The sequence below is a fragment of the Staurois parvus genome, unplaced genomic scaffold (genome assembly GCF_062004578.1).
Source record: "Staurois parvus isolate SC_StPar_1 unplaced genomic scaffold, SC_StPar_1.0 ptg000124l, whole genome shotgun sequence".
Lineage (NCBI taxonomy): Eukaryota > Metazoa > Chordata > Amphibia > Anura > Ranidae > Staurois > Staurois parvus.
In genome coordinates, this window is record NW_028317920.1 from 1,593,626 (window position 1) to 1,608,091 (window position 14,466).

Sequence of the window (14,466 nt, forward strand, 5' to 3'; positions counted from 1 at the left end):
TAGAATGTAGAATACCTTCAGCCTTTACAACCATTTTAATTGTTACAAGGACCCTGTCAGTGACGTAAAGTTGAACTAAACTGTATCTTAGCACCACAAATTGAAAACACTATTTACTTTTAATACTCAGCAAACCTACCTACCCACCCACCCATGTTCCCATGCTTTTTTTTTATTTTGTTGAGCAATCAGTTTGATAAGCGCTCCCCTGGCACTTCTAGTTGTGGCCATCTTGAGTAAGAGCAGAGAATTGAGGTTACATTTAGTTCCTGGAGTCCATCTGACCGGTCTTGCAGGCAGGAGGCTGGGCTTAGCTGAGAAAGCCCCTCTTCCCCATGAAAGAAAAAAAAAATGTACATAAAGACTGCAGAGAAGTATGACTACATTTTGGTCTAGGCCAAGAACCAATAGAAGAAACTTAAAAAGGATTCCAAACAGCTAATGTTGATTGAGAGAGTTTAGTTTGGTTTTAACAATTTGCCAGTAAAGCAAGGAAAATTAAGTATTCAAAATGCTCATTTGCAGTGTTTCTCTTTTCCAAAAGTGTTTGTTATTTACTTACAATGTGCCTTTGACAACTAGATGAGACTACAAAAAGAGTCAAATCCTTAATACATCCCCATGTCTATGTGAAAATCCTAATTCTCTCTTCTGAGAGCGTCCAATTTATGTCTATGTTTGCGCAGCTCCTGCAATGCCCCCTCACCTCCCTAAATATCCTTTTATGCAGCTGGAAAGGGAGGAGTGAAGGGTAATACTATGCACACTAGTGACAGCTCCAAAGTGGTTGCTGACAGCACATCCAAAATGGCAGTACTCAGCAGCAGTCTCAGAACTTTTGGATGTCTAAACAAGGTATGTAAGTAACATAACTAAAAGACACTAAATGCACATATCTTATGGGAAGATTTTTGTTGAAATGATCCAGTGACAGGGTCTCTTTAAAAAAAAAAAAAAATCCGAAAGGTTCTGTTGCTCACTAGCTTTTGAAGATACCTTGAGTTTGCTGTAACTTACTCCAGACACCCACCCATCAAGAAGCTGCTTCTCAGGCTCTGGAACACGAGACCAATGAATCTGGCTATTGTTACCCCAAGATCCAGACGACACCAGATTTGAAGTAAACCAGGAGGTAGACTACTTTATTTGAACACAGATACAAGATATATACACTCAGGGGACAGCCCCCCTCCCTGCATAATGACACAGGGTGGGGCAATCTACATTTAGTAACAAGAGACACACAGGTATTCAAGGTTCACACCAGCAGCAGGGAGGGCTGCTGGAGACACCCCCCTCCCCCACTAAGCTAATACACATACATCCTATAATAGTTTGCTCCCAAGCCAGACAAACAATAGAACAATGGGATTCTGCCACATAACATTAAACAATCAACACCCCCACCTATCTCCTAAACATGTCTACACAGTCTGAAACAAAGCCCACACCATATTAGGACAGATCACCCTTTACCCCTAACAGGCAGATTTACACATAAGAGGGATATGGGTAGCTGAGACAGGGGTCTCCCCATCTCTCCAAAGTGAGCTGGGTTCCATGGGCCCCCCGCCAAAAATGACTCCTGTCAAAATTGCCATCCTTGCCTCAAGCAGAATTATATTTACCTTCATTCCAGCAATGCAACATTTGCAGGCTCCGTCGCGGATCTTGATCTCTTCTCTCTGGCTTCTTCTGGATTTGGGATCTTCACTGGCCAGGCTTGGATGACACGACTCCTGCACATACACATGGGAGTTAATGCATGCTGGCACCCGGCAGATGCAAGGATTATACACTGAACTGTACATATGCAGGTCCTTGCAGTGTAAACTGGAGCTGAAAGGCAAGAATCTTTTATTGCAGATGAGACAAAGTGTCTCTTCTGCACTAATAAAAATCTTCATTTTTTTAACATTTTGGATTTAAAATAAAGTTCCGCTTTTACAACTAAGCTACACCTTTGGAGCAAGCAAATGGCCAATGAAGTCTAAAAAGCCTCAAACGTAGAAGAAAAATCTGATAGTTTTGTAGGCCATAGATTTTTCCCATTTCAATTGGATCTTTAGTTTCAAACATTATTGAATCTGTCATTTCAATTGCATAGAAAGAAATAGTGATGCTAACAAATAAATAAAGTGATCAATTATGAAGTCAAATTGGATTGCACTCTGTACACATGTAGTACAGTGGACAGGAACGTTACAACATAGAGTGCAGAGGTCAGGAGTACTTAACATTTAGTACAGAGTGCAGTGTTCAGGACTGTGTGACAAACAGCCCTGCTTAGTGTGCAGCATTTAAAAGCACTCCACCAGCACCAATTCAACAACCCAACATTCCTCTCCCCCTTCCCAGGGAAAATTCCCTCTTTGAAAAAAAAAAAATCTCCAACCTTTCAAGCAACAATTCTAATTGATGCAGCTGTGCTCCACCTGATTCTCTGCGATCGCCCATAGTCCCTTCATCTTGCTGACATCACTGAAACTGAACCATAATGAAGATTGCACGTGTGAGGGTTTAAATGTCTGTTGGGACCAAACAAAATTCTTTATAAATCTTTTCCTCAAGACTCCTGATTAAACGTAATCCAATTTTTATTTTCTTACAGGCTTGGATTGGGTAAAGGTTAGAACCCTTGTCAGGTTATTGTTGCTGGTGGAAAACCAAGCACTCTTATTAGCAAATGAGGGGTCACCCAGTATAGAATACTGAATGAGAGAAGTAAAAGATGGAGTAATCACTCCGATAAAGCTGAACCTCTAGCAGACTAAAAAAGACAAAATAACAGTTCTCATTCAAGATGCTATATTTGATGGTAACATTTTTTACTCAGCTCATTTTTGGGCATTAATAGCCCCTTCATCAGGGATTTAATTTAGTGGAAGTACTGCCATACAAATGCCTTTCTGAATGTTATGGTAAATATGTGTTTGTGTATTGGAAAAAAATACTGCCTTAAACGTTATGGCAAGTGGCATTAAAAAAAACAAATGGCTCAACTATGCTGCAAAAAGTTCTACTCTATTTGTTGGGCGCACAATTTGCCATCCTCTGTATCCATAACGGCACTGCAATTTTTTTAAGTCACTCTAATAAAATAGAATTTTACACTAGTTTGCTTGAAGGCCATTCTGCTCTTCTATTCAAGTGAAATAACAGCCATAAAGCAGCAAAAGTACATCTTTATTATTGTCTGGGAACCTATTGGTGAAACTTTCTGTCACAAAAGACATGACAAATGTTCTTACCCAACCCTTGTTCACACCATCTGAAACAGTTTGGTCAGGTTGCAGTAGTTTTTGTTTTGTTTTTTTAAATAAAAAAAAATTTGCTTACACATAATTAGATGATGGAAGCAAGGAGAGCTTCATTTCATTCACTAAGCTCTGGGGAAAATCTGCTTGCAAAATGAACAGCCTATTTGTTTTTTTAGTAAATCTTTGGCAACTTGTGATAAAAAGAAAATGTAAAAAGGAAGATACAAAAGGAAAAAATACCCAAATCATCAAATCAGGACCTATTTAAAAGAGGATGCCTAAGAGAAAGGATTACTGCAGAGGATTATTTAAAAAATTTAGTAATATGTCACCAGGAGGAGAATCGCTCTGCAAAACATTCAGTAGACTTGGCATTGCTGGAGGATTGGTCAAAACAGTGGAAACAGCAGTTCAATATTCTAAAAGAATACACCCAGAAAAAGAACAACATTGGGGGTGCAGTATGTTATATTTACTCCCAAATATTAATAACTCCCCAGTCATTTTTATATATGTAATAATAAATCCCCTGGCATTTTTATATAGTAATAATCAGGGGTGGACTGACAACTCATGGGGCCCCCGGGCAATAGGGGATCATGGGGCCCATGTCCTTGCCCAAACTTAAAAAAGCCTATGAAAAAGGTAGGTAGGGGGCATCTCACGGGGCCCCCTACTAACCCCGGGCCCTCGGGCAGTGCCGAGTTTCCAAATGGTCAGTCCGCCCCTGGTCATAATAACTCCCAAACAGAAAAAGGTGTAAGTTATCTAAAATAAATTAAATTTTTGAATTAAAATGTTTATTATTAAACAAATAAGTGCATTTATAACTTGGAATTTGGAGTTTTAAAGAATTTGGCACTTTAAAGAATTAATGCTCCAAACAATTAATGATAACTTTCAATAATTATAACCTCTTACGTATATATTAACAGATAAGGTATATTAATTTAAGCTCTTACTTTCAACTTTTATGTCATTTAGCTTCTTCAAAACTAGGGGAGTTATTATTACATATATAAAAATGACTGGGGAGTTATTATTACATATATAAAAATGACTGGGGAGTTATTATTACATATATAAAAATGACTGGGGAGTTATTATTTGGGAGTTAATATAACATACTACAGGGGTACTGTGTTGGCCAGAAACAGAGGAAAAAGATTTGGGGTTGCTTATTTCACATGACTGCAAAATAAACAAACAGTGGCCTGTCAGTGGGGGAAGCAAATAGTTTTCTAGGGGGCATCAGTAGAGGGATCACCAGCAGGAGGAACGAAGTCCCAGATGGGCAGCAAAAATGGTGCGAGGTCTGAGGGATAAAACCTATCAGGAGATACTGCCGGAATTTCATATCTAGAGTTTTGTAGAAAAAAGGGAAAGGGGGGACATGATTGAAGCCTTTAAATACATGAATTGTGTACATAAGTCTTAGGAGGGCAGCACTTTCAATAGGAAGCTAAGAACACAAGGAAAGTACTGTAAACTAACAGGAGGAAAGTTTAATGCAAACCTTCCAAGTTTTATTTTACCCAAAAATTAGTTGGTGATTTGAACAGACTTCAAGCAGAGGTAGTGAGATTGATTTACTAAAGGCAAATAGGCCTTCAATTCACAAGGGAAGTTGCACTTTGCAAGAGAATGTGCCCTAGACCTTAGTGAACAGGATGAAACTTTGCCATCTTCATCAAATCACGTGCCAGCAAAAAGACAGTTTTTTTTAAAATTCTCCTGTGTGATTGGGTCCTCTTTGCAAAGTGAACCTTCACCACATTCACTAAGCTTTGAGGTAAAATTCCCTTGCAAAGTGCAACTTCCTTTTCAAAGTGAACAGTTCATTTGCCTTTAGTAAATCAACAGTAAGTACATTTAGACATGCTTCAGAAAAAGATAGGTCTATACTCGGACAAAAACCAGGAGGCAGACTTAATGGACCACTTGGTCTTTTTCTGCTCCTCTATGTTTCCATGTGTCTCAGTAGGAGCCGATATCACTGTAAAGAGCCTTTAGAATTGATGGGATTATAGGTTGGAATCCAAATTTATTGCCCAATAGACTTCAACTGCTGGCTGCCGAACTGGAATGTAAGGCTCAGTGTTTAAAAGAAGTAGTTAAAGTAGTATTAAACCCAAATGCAAACATTTATTATATTGCAGCTTATCAATTCTTAGACGTGATGGCTGCATTCGCTTCCTTTTCTTGAATAATTGCTCATTCGCCATGCACGATGGTTTGTAGGGGTTTGTAGGGATGTAGGGGATGGCATTAAAGTGTAATTTTAAGATTCACTTTAAGGGGAGATCTATAGTTTAGGTTCAACCCGGTTGGGAGAAGCTGCTCCACAGAAAAGAAGTGTATACCCCGAGACTCTTGCCTTCAGTAAAATAAATACTAATACATTTTATCTGGTGACAGATTTTCTTAAAATGTTCTTGTCAACACCACAATCCTAAGCTTTTGGCCCCATGTACTCTATAGCAAATATGACTAGCAAGTGACAAAATATAAGAGTCATTTATAATGTATTTTTCCTGTGACAACACTTCATCAGCAGCTGTTGCCGAATATATCTTCATTTTATATCTGCAGCCAGCAAACAGGAAAAAAAAAAACGGGGAGAGCAAAACAAAAGCATTGTCATAGGTAGCGCTCCTCGCAGACTCTAATGAAGTTCAATTAAGCTCTGCACTGAAGATGCTAAAGGTTAATTAATAGTGGAATCACTGGTGCTTATCTGATAACAAGAGAGCGTTTTTGCAAGATGAATCTGTGCCGTAGACCGTGTGTAGTTAAATACATAACCAGCCTCAGCTTTTTTTTTTCTTTAATTAAAATTAAAGGACAAGTAAACCCAAAGCATTTATGCAAAAGCCATATGACAGAAGTGGACATAAACAGAACTACTACTACTACAACAGATCAGTCAGCATGGGGGGGCTAAGAATTCTCACACAAATTTTGGGCCCCCTTACCTCATATAGAAATTCTGAAGGACCCTCTGCACACTGGTATATACCCTTTCAAGCAGACTCTGCAATAAATAGGGATACTTAGTTCTCACATATTGCAATACATGCTTAAGCTGGCCAACTGCGTCAAAGTAATCCCTCTGTGGCCAGTCCTACTCTGCCCTGCCTACGCAAACACTACTGTGGACACAATGCTAGCATAGGGGAAAAGACACAATGGGGAGAGCTACAAGGTTCAGGTCTGGCTACTGACCCAACAATACAACAAACGAGATCCCTGTGCTCAAATCCCAACAGCTAGTGCATGCATTTATCCATCAGGTGCTAAAGGGGTGTAACCACATATTAACACTAGAAATTCTGAAGGACCCTCTGCACACTGGTATATACCCTTTCAAGCAGACTGTGCAATAAATAGGGATATTTGGTTCACACATATTGTAATACATGCTTAAGCTGGCCAACTGCCTCAAAGTAATCCCTCTATGGCCAGTATGGCTCTATGGCCCTTTCCTCATATGACTCACCTTCTTCCCCACTTCCCCACCAGTGTGCTGAACATAGGGTGCAGCACTCACACTTATACTACATGCAATAGGGTATAGATTGTTCTGGGTGCCCCAATGTGTTACAGGTGTAGTCAGGGCCAGAAATAGGTGTGCCCTGGGCGCAGTGTTAATCTTTGGTGGCGGGGGGTAGGGCCCAGTGTTAATCTTTGGCCGCTGAATTCTCCTGTGCCTTTCTGGCAGCAGTGACTGCAGCATCACTCCTGTCAGATGGAGCATAGGCCCAATAGCTGCTTGGAGGAGGTCTCAGCTCTCTCCCCTCTCCAATAGCAGCCTACTATGCTAAGGAGGTCTGAACTGTGAGTATACATAGGATGGGGGGGACAACTCAGCCCTAGACTTCCCCTCTCTTTCTCAGACCTCCCAGGGCCCCCTTAACCTCCTCCCTCCTATAGAGCCCTTCAGCCCAATAGCTGCTTGGAGGAGGTCTCTGCTCTCTCCCCTCTCCAATAGCAGCCTACTATGGGCAGCTGCCTGCTGAGAACATGGTTCTATCTCAAGTTAGTGCCACTGGGTACTGAGGACAAGCTGCCCATCTTCCTCTCTCCTCTTGTCAAGTGACATATCTCACAACCAGAGCAGTGAAGAAGAAGTTGCCTTCATTCTCAGTGGGGACCGTACTGCTAAGAAGGTCTGAACTGTGAGTATACATAGGATGGATTTGGAGAGCCTTCCCCTCTCTTCCTCAGAACTCCCAGGAGCGAGTTTGTATTGTAGGTCAATTTACTTCTGATTTGCTCATATTGTTCCAAGTCAAGCCCTGAGGAAGGGGTGTTTGGCCCCCCCATGACTGTTAATGGAATAAAGTTGTATCTGGACATCTTAGCAGTGGTGTGGCGCTTCATTTTCAATTCCCATTACATTACACTACAAACCAGGGAGACTGTGAGGTGTAGAGGCCGCCTGCCCAGGAACCAGACCATTTACACCAACATAAGATAACAATACCAGAAAGGTAACCGTACAGGTGCTGCGTTGTCTGTACACTTTTCTCAAACAGTTCCTAAGGTCAGAAGAGTAAATTTTTTAGAGAAAGATTGAGAGCACCTAGGAGTGCCAGGCCCTATTGTATCCACCAGCAACTCAGTTGTAAAGCAATGGAAATTGTAAGAAGTGTTTATTGAAGGGTGCATTTGGCAAACATCGTGTCAACCCGAGGCAGCTGTTGGTTGAGAGTATTGCACAGTCACTCTCAATTGCCATTATGCGCTTGTCATTCCTAAAAAGACTGTTTGGGGATGGGTACGGTGTAGCCAAATGGACTGTCAAGCAAGGACCTTATGTGCCACTGTGTTACAAATAGCTGTGCTTTGTATGGAAAAGTATAACATGAGGAATGTGATGAATTACTGTAAAATGTACATACTGTATATGCAGAAAAGTGCTAAGAAAAATCTACTCCTACCTCTGTGTGATGTTTTTGTGAAGGGTCACTAGTTCAAAGAAACTCTTGCAGCTGAAAATTGACTTGTGGGCTATAGAGACAATTTACTGAAGAGGTTACAACAACCCAGGCCCGGGTCTAGGGGGGTGCTGGGGTGGGCTATGTCCCCCCAGATTTTAGTTGTGCATCCCCACAGCTCAGAGTGAATTCACAAATCCATGAGACCTGATGGGGACAGTTAATGTAAGAGGGCACTCTGATGGGGACAGTTGCTGTAAGGGGACTCTGATGGGGACAGTTGCTGTAAGGGGACTCTGATGGGGACAGTTGATGTAAGGGGGCACTCTGATGGGGACAGTTGCTGTAAGGGGGCACTCTGATGGGGACAGTTGCTGTAAGGGGGCACTCTGATGGGGACAGTTGATGTAAGGGGGCACTTTGATGGGGACAGTTGATGTAAGGGGACACCTCATGTAAGAGGACACTCAGATGGGGACAGTTGATGTAAGGGGGCACTCTGATGGGGACAGTTGATGTAAGGGGACACTCTGATGGTGACAGTTGATGTAAGGGGACACCTGATGTAAGAGGACACTCAGATGGGGACAGTTGATGTAAGGGGGCACTCCACTGGGGACAGTTGATGTAAAGGGACACCTGATGTAAGAGGACACTCAGATGGGGACAGTTGATGTAAGGGGACTCTGATGGGGACAGTTGCTGTAAGGGGACTCTGATGGGGACAGTTGATGTAAGGGGGCACTCTGATGGGGACAGTTGATGTAAGGGGGCACTCTGATGGGGACAGTTGATGTAAGGGGGCACTTTGATGGGGACAGTTGATGTAAGGGGACACCTCATGTAAGAGGACACTCAGATGGGGACAGTTGATGTAAGGGGGCACTCAGATGGGGACAGTTGATGTAAGGGGACACTCTGATGGGGACAGTTGATGTAAGGGGACACTCTGATGGGGACAGTTGATGTAAGGGGACACCTGATGTAAGAGGACACTCAGATGGGGACAGTTGATGTAAGGGGGCACTCCACTGGGGACAGTTGATGTAAAGGGACACCTGATGTAAGAGGACACTCAGATGGGGACAGTTGATGTAAGGGGGTACTCTGATGGGGACAGTTGATGTAAGGGGGCACTCTGATGGGGACAGTTGATGTAAGGGGACTCTGATGAGACAGTTGATGTAAGGTGGCACTCTGATGGGGACAGTTGATGTAAGGGGACACCGGATGTAAGAGGACACTCAGATGGGGACAGTTGATGTAAGGGGGCACTCCACTGGGGACAGTTGATGTAAGGGGGCACTCTGATGGGGACAGTTGATGTAAGGGGGCACTTTGATGGGGACAGTTGATGTAAGGGGACACCTCATGTAAGAGGACACTCAGATGGGGACAGTTGATGTAAGGGGGCACTCTGATGGGGACAGTTGATGTAAGGGGACACTCTGATGGTGACAGTTGATGTAAGGGGACACCTGATGTAAGAGGACACTCAGATGGGGACAGTTGATGTAAGGGGGCACTCCACTGGGGACAGTTGATGTAAAGGGACACCTGATGTAAGAGGACACTCAGATGGGGACAGTTGATGTAAGGGGGTACTCTGATGGGGACAGTTGATGTAAGGGGGCACTCTGATGGGGACAGTTGATGTAAGGGGACTCTGATGAGACAGTTGATGTAAGGTGGCACTCTGATGGGGACAGTTGATGTAAGGGGACACCTGATGTAAGAGGACACTCAGATGGGGACAGTTGATGTAAGGGGGCACTCCACTGGGGACAGTTGATGTAAGGGGGCACACTGATGGGGAGAGTTGATGTAAGGGACACTCTGATGAGGACACCTGATGTAAGGAGGGACTGTTATAGGAATTTTGATGTAAGGAGGAACTCTGAGAAGAACTCCTGATATAAGGAGGGACTCTGTCAGGGACACCTGATATAAGGGGGCACAGGTTCTGTTTAATCAACCTAAACTAATGACAGAATTCCCAGTTCACTCCTGCACCACCTCTGCACTACCTGTAAGATGTTACTTTTTTACTGCACCCCCAGATCAGACAGGCTAGATCCGGCTCTGCAACAACCATTGTAATATCACACTAACAGAAGCGGGGGTGGTAATAAAGGCTTAAAATGAACCTGGGCTTTGCCCAACAGGTTTACATACAGTAATCCTGTTGCCAAACTAAAAAATGCCTGCCTACGTCTTGGAGTGCTAAGCTGTTGAAAAGATTTCATTCAGGCCATGCCCCAATTCAAGTTTAAAAACGTTTGGATGTTTTTGTTGTATTTAAATATTACCTAAGACATGGCAATTTTGGTAAATATAACCACTGTCAAGTTTTACTTTCAACCAAATCCGGCCTCACAGGGTGCTGTAGCAATAATAATTAAAAGTGACAAGCAGAAAGTCTACTAAAGACTGACCTTAGTAAGGAAGGAGCTAGTAAATGTGTCATTTACTGACTACTAAAGACTTTTCTGAATGGAGAGTCAGTGATTCCTACTGATTCTGACTCTGTCCATTCATAACTGAAACATAGTAAGCTGTGTTTACTATGTTTCAGTTTGTTAATGGAGGGGAAGCTCTGCACAGAGCTATTCCTGTCTATTCATTCAGTGCAGCTGCGGCTGCAGAGATGGAGACTGTGGGCTGTGTCCTCAATCACCTTTCTCTGTCTCAAAGGTGGAACATCAGATGTCTGTTTAGACTCCTGATATCTCACCAAAGCCCCCTATCAGGGCTCCTGGAAAAAAAATAGCAAAAAAGAATTAAAAAAATTAAAGAAAATATTAAATAAAAAAAAAAAAAAAAACTACTGACACCAGTGGCGGAACTACCAGGGTAACAAAAGTTGTGACTGCATTCTGGCGTTCCAACACCGGTTGCTGAGGGAAGTGCTCCAGTTGAGGGTCAGGGTAGCCCTTCATGGGTTCTTGCATCGGATCCCTGAAGGTTCTAGTTACACCACTGGTGACACTATCTTGCCACTAGCCACCTCACTTTCAGAAGGAGACCTCTACAGAGACCTCTGATAGAAGATTGAAGGTCGATTGACATCAATGAGACTTCAACCACCTATTAACCCCATGACATTTATTGTCCCTCCTTTGACCCCCAGTCATTTTATCGACCACTTAAATAGTCCCATTGACCCTTGGGGGTCAATATAGGCCACTTTGGAGAACAAATGATCTAAGTACTATCTGTCTAAAGGGTGACAATTCTACTCCAGAAAGAACTGTGTTGTCACTCCGTTAATTGACGTTGAAAAATAATGGACCTACTGGCAGATTCAACAGGTAATAAAACTAGGTTACTGGGGGACTTGTAAAAACAAAAACTGCTGTGTTAATACATGAAATACGCCATTTTTGGCTTTGCTCTTCATTCCACTTTAAAGCAAACCTGTTGCTTTGCCCTGAATAGGAGTCAACAATAATTGAACATGTCATCTTTGATTTTGCCCATAGATCCACTTTAATTAAATAACATTTGATAGTACACAAGTGTTTGCTTTACAGTATTCTATAATTAAAACAGGCTTCATGTATTAACGTACTGCAGCTAATTAAATCCTTGTGCTCCAAATAATCTCTTTTTCCCTGTGTAATTCGGGTCTCTCACATTAAACCTGACAGTGAATAACATTAAATTAGTTTCAGAAGCAATTTTATTTTATTTGTCTATTTATTACAAACTGACCCCCCCTCCTCCACACATTTTACCCTCGTAAACTTCTCTGTAGTTATTGAGGGTCTGGCTCCCTAATGCCTTGTAGAATAATCTGCAAAAAAAAAAAGACTGCTAAAGATTTTATTTATTCGAACGAATAAAACCGACAGCTTTATGTGTACACCAAACATCAGAAAATGGCTTAAATATAATTCTTCAATGTATATTGTTAATTTGAAGGTGCGCAATCCTCGGGGATTAATCACGCATAAAACATGTAACGTTACTCACAGCTAAGTGACACTTTTATCGCATCATATTACCAAATTTCCATTGAAAATGCTAAAACGACTCGTCATTCGCTTGATAACGGCCCGAACCGTAAAAATGACCAACACAAGTGCCGGTGCTCCAGCCTTAAATTATGCCGTAATTAATAAGGACAGTTAAACTGTCGACTAGCAACAGCAATTTAGGTAAGCACATTTGATCAGCAATAAATTGTCACTACATTAAAATCCCAGAAATATTAACAATATAGATTCGTTGATGGACATAGGTGCTGATTACCCACAATACAATTTTTTTTTTCTCTTCTTATACTACAAAAACGTGGGTCAATCAAGACTGGAGCCCATGGTCTGAGATCACAGCTAAGCACTTTTAAGCCTGTGAAACAAGCTCTTGCTAATAGTTGCATCGATTTGTTAAAAGGCTTTAGGTGACATAAATTGTTTCCTGTTTAGCTCGGATACTTGTTCTAACACAGAAATGCCAGGGTGTATATTAATTAGGGGCCGCGAAACAACAAGGGTCAGAGGGACGTCAAGCCAGGAGGCGATAGGAGCTGGATGATTACCCTCTCCGGTTAGTCGTGGCATTTAAAGTTCTTCTTTGTTCAAATTATATCACGTCTTCTTCACGTTCATTTTCTCAGCTGTATGTAATAATAATTGTAAGAATAAAAACATTCCCACTGACACAATTGGAGGATTGTTCTTACTGGCACTGACATTTTGGCTTTCTTCCTCCTACTGACACTCACGATAGACAATTTTTCCTTCAATCCTTCACTCCCCCTCTTTCCTGATGCTGGATATTCCTCCTCTCATTAACTAGCAATGTAAGGGGAACTATATTACATACTCCTGACTACTGCACTCTGCATGCTGTGCTGTATGTTACATACTCTGGAGCCCCTAAAAACCCTATACAGGCATACCTCGGTTTACGAATTTAATTCGTTCTGCGGGACTTTTCGTATAGCAAAAAATTTGTAAACCGAAATGCCGTTTCCCATAGGAATGCATTGATAACCAAATAATCCATTCCGGAGGTCAGAAAAAAGTAAACTCTACCAAAATACCACAGGAGTTATTTTATCAAGTCATGCGGTATTTTAGTAGTGACAACCAAGTGTTAATGTTTCAGCTGTCAGTGGGGTTCCCAAATGACAGCTGAATGTAAATGAAAGAATTGCCGGCAATTGAAAAAAATTAAAAAACATCGTGGGGTGCCCCCTTCCATGCATACCAAGCCCTTCGGGTCTGGTATGGATTTTGAGGGGAACTCCCATGCCAAAATTAAAGAAAAAATTGCATGCGCCCCCACCCCCCCAATCCATACAAGACCCTTATCCGAGCAGGCAACCCGGCAGATCAGGAAGGGGGGGACGAGCAAGCCCCCCCCCTCTTGAACCATACCAGGCCACATGCCCTCAACATGGGGGGTGCTCCCCCCCCCAAAGCACCTTGTCCCCATGTTGATGGAGACAAGGGCCTATTCCTCACAACCCTGGTTGGTGGTTGTGTGGGCAGGGAGCTTATCAGAATCTGGAAACCCCCTTTAACAAGGGGGCCCCCAGATCCCTCTACCACCATGAGAATGAGTATGGGGTACTGTATCATTAATGTAAGATTCGAGTAGCTGAGATGTGATCTGTAGAAATATGTCATTGTATATCTAGCTTAGTTCCATGTTATTAAAGATAAGTGTTCAGGATTCAGTCAGAGACATATATTCACCAATTGGCATCTGAAAGGACAGAGCAGCTTCTAGGCTGGAGGTGACACCAAGATGTCAGTAAAACGTTGTCACCTATGTAGTCACAGTTTGCCACCTTCTAGAAATCTAAAGGGCTCTAGCCATTTTGGCTTCGGGAAGCAGCAGGAGTCTAGCAGTGGCTCCGATGTGTCTGTCAAATCATGACTTATATACCCAGATCAAAGGAAAATATTTAATCTCTCATGAAAGCTAAAATATTAGTTGCAAAGAGATGAAAATACTTCCTTCTGATTGGACACACTGTAGGCTACATCTGCATGTAAAACTGTATTTGTAGCCCCTGTAGAATCCCAGAAAAACGCATAAAACAATTAAATGGCGCCTGATTGCAACAGCTGAACAGTGATTGATACTGTCACGATCGGACTGATGCGCTGGTGTCGGAAATTCTATCCCCAACTTGGTGATTCAAACCGTTCCTGGTCCACTCGCCTTTGGGCACTTCAGAACCCAGAACGTCCTGTGGGCTGGGGCAGGAACATTCCCCAGGGTTGATTGGCCAAGGGCTAATGTCCAGC